Here is a 6,406-nt window from a genome sequence, read left to right on the forward strand (position 1 = left end):
TATTTTTTATATTATAGCCTTATAAGTTCCGTGCATCCAAAAGTAAAACTACTTCCATACTTCAAAAATTTAATTTATCCTCCACTAAAATAAAAGGAAAACTGTTTGATTAGAATTTTCAATTAAAAATCCTGTGCTCAATTATACTTTATTTACTTCTAGTAAGTACGCTTACAAATACAAATTTATTCGATTTGAGGTATGCTACAGGACGTCACAAACTATAATTTAACGCTAAACTTACCTAGTTAAGCGTTGAAATATAGTTTGGGTCGTTGTACCTAGTATTAGTTGGGGCGTTGAACCTAGTGATATGGCTGTTCGTTTAACAATCGTTTTAGCAAGGAATGAAAAATCATACACATCTAGTATTCAATTAAATATTCCGAACTCATTTGCAAGAGAAAGCACGCACGCTCACTGATTGATGGTTTTGCTACTGGTAGGATTGTCCTTACTTTGATTTAATAACAATTTTTAATAAAATTCTTCTTGCCGAAAGACACAAAAATTCTAACTTCAAAATATTTTAAAGCACTTTCCCGGCAAATGTCTAAAAATAAGATTGTGATTGAAAGCAGTTTCATTACACGACGACTAAGAGCAAACACTTAAAAAAAAAAAAAAAACATCATAGTTTTCTAAATATTTTCGAAAAAGTTCCAAACATAAAACTTTAAAAGAAAGAAAGAAAAAAGTGTCATTTTGAAGCTGGGGAGTTAATTTTGCTGTATGAAATGCCTAACATTATTTCATAAGTAACATATTGCTTTCCGAACAGTTGCAATACCGATGTTTTATTTTATGCTACAAGCTGTTCTTATTTCCCATCAAATTATAAATTCCAATAAAAATAAAAATATTGTTATTGCAGAGTATTTCAAAACTGGCAATTGCAACGTGCATACATCTATTTTATGATTTTCTACTCAATCTTTTCTCTAAATTTCTTCTTTTAATTCATGATTACTACTGCAAGACTAAGACCTTTAGCAAAAACAGGGAGTACAACGTGGCTTCTGAAGTCTATCAAGAAATACATTACAAAAGTGGAAATACCTCGATAATGGGTAATGTCGATTTTGAACTTGTTCATTCACAAGATAAATATGATAGTGCCTTAGAAATATTTCAGAAGGCGACAAACGATCGTGATTGAATCACATGATGGAGAGTAAGGATTAATTGGATTGGATATAAAGTAGAAAAAAAGATACTCTCCATTTTTTCCGTTTTTCATTAATTTTGCGCATTTTTCTTATGGATGTATTCTTTGTGATGTCTTTCTCTGAATTGTTCCATCTGTATTTTCTACTTGACAATGACTTATAAGCCTATATATTGAGCACACAAGTCAGCAAATGTATGTAATTTCAATAAATCAATAAATCAAGTGAGTACCATGACTATGCTCTGGCTTTTCTTCATCAATCGTGCTAATCTTTCGCCTTTTACTAAAGATTACCGTGAAGAGGAGCATCCTAATGAGCTTAAGCTAATTTTTGGAATCCCACTAAGAGGGATTAAACAATAAAGAAAAGATTTGTAGCGTAAGTTCTGACAACTACTAAATCTATCACTCGGTCATCCCCTCAGAAATTGGAGTCCGACTGAACGAGTTGTAGAATGATTGAGTTGAGTTTTATGTGAAAAAGTTGAGAATTTCCACATTCCATTCTGCGAAAAAGACATAAATTATTACTTTACTCTTATTATTTATTTCTATAATATTCACTAAAAAGTTATTAAAATTTTAAGCAATTTTTTTTTAAATACTAAGATTTAAAAAGAGAAATTCCGTTTTCGCCTGTTTCGTAAAGAGAAAGTCCAAGATCGATATAAAAGCCATGGCAACGAAAAAAGCCAAAATATAAATTCAGTTAAGTTTTGGTGCTTTTAGCACTTTGGTGATAATTCGTTTTTGAAGTTTTTTTTTTCTTCCTTCTTATCCTTTTTTCGTTCTTAACTCTAGGCCATGCGTCTATAATACACTAGTAGAGTTCAATTATTACTCATAGATTCTTAATCACACATCTATGCATGCCTAACAAATTGTAATTGCCTAACAACTGTTGATAAATTGTAATTTACTGAAATAAATATGAATAATAATTGCATAAAGCAGTTAAATTTTTTATATCTAATGGAAAAATGAAAACAAAGCGTTTTTTTTCCCTTTCCGAACAACAAAATTTAAAAAAAAGTGCTCAGTGGTGCCATCTGTTGGTTCTTATAACAGATCCTTATGTACTAAATTAATGCTACCAGACAAGGATAAAATAAATGCAAAATTATGGAAATATCCAAATTTCTCATTATAACAACAAAATTAAATAAATTCTTGTTTTCATACCAAGCATTCTTTTCTTTTGTAAAGGAAAAAATTTTTTCATAATATGTAGAAAAGCTATGATGAATTTCATCAATAAGGTGATATTTTTTGGTTGACAACATTAGTAAAATTTTACTTGCGATTACGTTTGCATTTTACTGTACGTTTAATAAAGAAATCAGTATTCTATAATATAAAGTGGTAAATTAATGTCATCATTCATAGTTTTTAAATGCCAATAACTCAACTACAAAAGTTTTGTGATTAGATTTTCGCTGTAATATCATTATGAAAATATTTGTAACGCGAAGAATTATGAGTTTTTATTTAATATTTTATCTGACATAAAAGCTTTTTTTATTTTTTATTTTAACATTTTACAAGAATAAAATAAGGACCCATATTGGCTATTAAAAGTCATACTACTATATTGCGTACTACGATATACATTGTTTATAGAATTACGTCTGATTCATTGTATACGATATTATATATGTCATCACTTGCCATAAAAATGATTACTCAGTACAACGATTATTTTAATTAATTACATTAAAAACTGATGATATAGATTAATTTTACTGAAAACTAATAATATTGATTAATTTTGCAACAAAAATATTATATCGATTAAATTAACTAAAAACTAATATCAATTATTAAGTAAAACATTTAATCGATTAATGTTTTTACAAAGTTTTGATAAATTAAAACGATTAATCGATGTAAGATATCGATTAATTATATATCGAAATAATGACAGTCACTGCTATTTGTCACTGTTACTTTTGGATCCCAGTAGCAGTTTTACCCATCTCTAATCTAAATTATACCATCCGCACATATAAATTTGTGCAGACAGCTTTGGTTTTGTGCGTAATTGCAACGATCGATGCTTTCGCATTGCAATTTTTAAATATTTATAGAATTTAATATTATTAAATACTGGTAGATATTGTAATAGTGTAATAATATAGTCGCGTTTTGATACATTGGTGAAAATTGATTACGATCCTATTTTTAAGAGACTATTATCCATTAGCTTTCATTGATGACAATGCAGGGACAACACAATGGCATGTAGTGACGATATAGAACGCCCTATGATAGCCAGATACAGTTAAGATATATCAGATTTACCGTTTCGTTGTTAACGTGTAAATAAGAGAGAATGCTCAAAATGTTCTGGAGTTTCAAAAGTATTTAAAAGTTTTAATCTTGCGAACTACATTATACTTTTGAAAATCAAAGTTTTTTCTCATTGCTAGCCGTTTTAGATAAAATCATCATTACCGTATGTTAGTTGTTCATAATTTGGAAGAAGTAGGCGTTACTGTTTAATGTCTGTGAACCATTTTTGGTTAATAAAATGTTCTTTGCTCTTTGGATCATTCACTGTCACAAATATTGGGTATATTTTCCTCTTTACTCACTAATTGGATCATCTATGAAAGCTTTCCATCTTCTGTCATTTGTGTTTGACTTCTTCCATGTCTTGCAGATTGCTTTCAATTCATGTGAAACAGTCCTTCGCCTGTTTGAAAGAAAATCTTAATATAAAGTAGAATTATTTTTTTAAATAAGAGAGGATTTTCTCTCCAAGTGCTATGAAATTTCATAAAATTTTAATTGTCTTAATCTCGTCAACTACATTACATTTTTGAAAATTTAATTTTTCTTACGTAGCTCGCGGTTTGACTTAAGAAGGAAATTAAAAATTCAAAGTAGCCTTAAACTTCGTCAAAAAACGTAAGAAAAATGAAATTTAATATAAAATCTATTAAATTTCAATTAAAATGTATAAAACTTTGAAATACATGGAAATGTTGCAAACTTCATTAAAATATTACAGGTTTAAAAGATTCAGTAATCAAAATTCAATATTTTCTCAAGAAATTTCATTGCTTAGAAGGAAACATTTGAAATTTCAGCACTAGTCCTGTTTTACTTAAGGTCGGAATTTAATTTAAATACTAATACCAAGACAATATTTAATTAAATATTTATTTTTGATTTACCATTTGTTTGAAAAAGAATTTGTCATAAAGAGAATTGCTTGAAGGGATACAAATTTTGTGACAAATTAATGATTAAAACTCCAAAATTCATGATGTACTAGTTGCCAAGTATATCCGCAAATTTTTTTTCAGAGAACGATTGCAATTCTTTGTTTACTCTCAAGGGCTGTTTAAAATCCTTTTTGCTGTTGCTTCAAACTTCACGTATTGGCTGAATGCGCCTTTCTTAAAATGAATCAGAATCGTGCTGTAGCAAATTGTATTATGTGAATATACGAGCTTGAGAAAATGAGAAATAATTTTTTTAAATCCCTCTGAGACCGGAACAGCCTGATTGGTAGGGCATTAATCTCGCGTTCGATAAAACGGGAGTTCAAATCCAACCTCCAAAGAATCCCCGTGCATTAAGTGGTGACCACTTTAAATTTCTCGGGGTCACATTTTCCTCCAAGTTTCAATAACAATTCAATAACTAAGGGGTTACTGATCCAGCAGGAGTTCCCTTGTCTTCCGGGAGGGGTTCAAAATTACTTGACTACGGAGTAACTTTGGTAGTCTAAAATTCAGAATTGGGTATGTATGCAGTTCAACGACAGTTCTAAATTAAAATAAATCAATCTGTTGCTGTAATAATTTGTATGAGACATAGAGATAGCTTGTGAGACAACAACTGCATGCTTATCAATATAAGAAAAATACTGGATAAAGAAAATATTACAATAATATCAAATTTGAAGCGTTTTATATTCTTTTATTTTAAAAATTCAATTGGTGTTTTTTTATTAATTCGATGCTCATGACTACAAATGCGCAAAATAAATTGTGAGAAAGAAAGTATTTTTGGAAAACATTTACTTTCAATTTCATAGCTGCCAACTCTTCCGGTTTTCCCGGAAGATTTTATTTTCATATTAAAAGTGCTAGAGAAATTAATGTTATTTCACTTAACTTTTTGAATTATAATAATAATTTTAAATAAGTTTGACCACCACTACATATAAATAATTACAACAAATATATAAAAGCATATTATTCCTTCAGACCGCGAACTTCATCCTGATTAAAATATAAATATATTTTTTAGGAAGATAGTTTTTCTGCAATTTCTACCACTTGGAAAATTCATTCTCGAAAAGAGAGAATGTTGGCAGGTATGCAATTTATATCCTAGAACTTTATTGTGCCTGAAATACAATCTCAAATTCCGAGACTAGGGGTATGGTCCGCAAGAAAAAGAAGACGAAAAATGACGCCTACTGTTGTTAAAGCCTAAATTGGAATTGTATAAAATTTTAGACTATTTCCTTCTCTAAGCTTCACTGTAAACAGCGTAATTTGTTAATAATCCTTCAAAAATTCAGTGCAAGAAGCCGTTAAACTTCTGCTCTTAAATATTGCAAAGTAAAAATAAAAAAAAATTATAAGTTGTTAAAACTTAAAAACTATTACAATCACTAACGAACGCAGGTCTAAGAGTTTGTTATGAAACGTACAGATAGGGAGCATATCGGAAGCTAGCTGCATAATCAACCTTTTTGTGTCTTAAACTCTTTTCAACCTGTTCTACGAAGCAACACCGGTATCAGGTCCTGTGTCTTTATTATCGGTATCAGGTGCTGTGTCTACAACAATAACACTCCTTAAAATTTCTTTACTGACATTAGACATAATGCCTCAATGTTGCTTCTTCAATAATTGTATATTTTTTTAATTACAGATAGAGTTCTTATAAAATTTCTATGTTTTAACTTTCTTTTGAAGGGGAAAATCCAGCGTCTCAAAAAAGGAATAGGAAAGTTTTCATGTATCGTGCTTGTATTTTTTTTTTCTCGGCGAATGTTTTTAGGTCGGACATACTTTAAAAGGCGTGTTGAAAAGTTGAGTATTGCTCATGTTCAATGTGTTTAAGAAAATAGAGACACGACGAGATGATGTATGTTTGAAATGGAGATAGCTTAAACTGCGTGTTAAGAAAAATGGGCGTAACTGAAAAGTAATCCTGGAAACTGCGGAAACTAATAATTGGTGTATCGGAGTACCTGGCCGAAAAGGCCAC

At 29.8% G+C, this 6,406-nt stretch overlaps 1 non-coding gene across 1 annotated transcript; it reads left to right on the plus strand.

Moving 5' to 3' along the window:
- The first annotated feature begins 1,408 nt into the window (after nucleotides 1-1,408).
- LOC122271632 (U5 spliceosomal RNA) lies at nucleotides 1,409-1,524 on the plus strand. Its single transcript, XR_006226512.1, has one exon. It is a non-coding gene; the product is annotated as a U5 spliceosomal RNA (small nuclear RNA).
- Nucleotides 1,525-6,406: the final 4,882 nt, after the last annotated feature.

This window comes from Parasteatoda tepidariorum, chromosome 9 (assembly GCF_043381705.1).
Source record: "Parasteatoda tepidariorum isolate YZ-2023 chromosome 9, CAS_Ptep_4.0, whole genome shotgun sequence".
Taxonomy (NCBI): domain Eukaryota; kingdom Metazoa; phylum Arthropoda; class Arachnida; order Araneae; family Theridiidae; genus Parasteatoda; species Parasteatoda tepidariorum.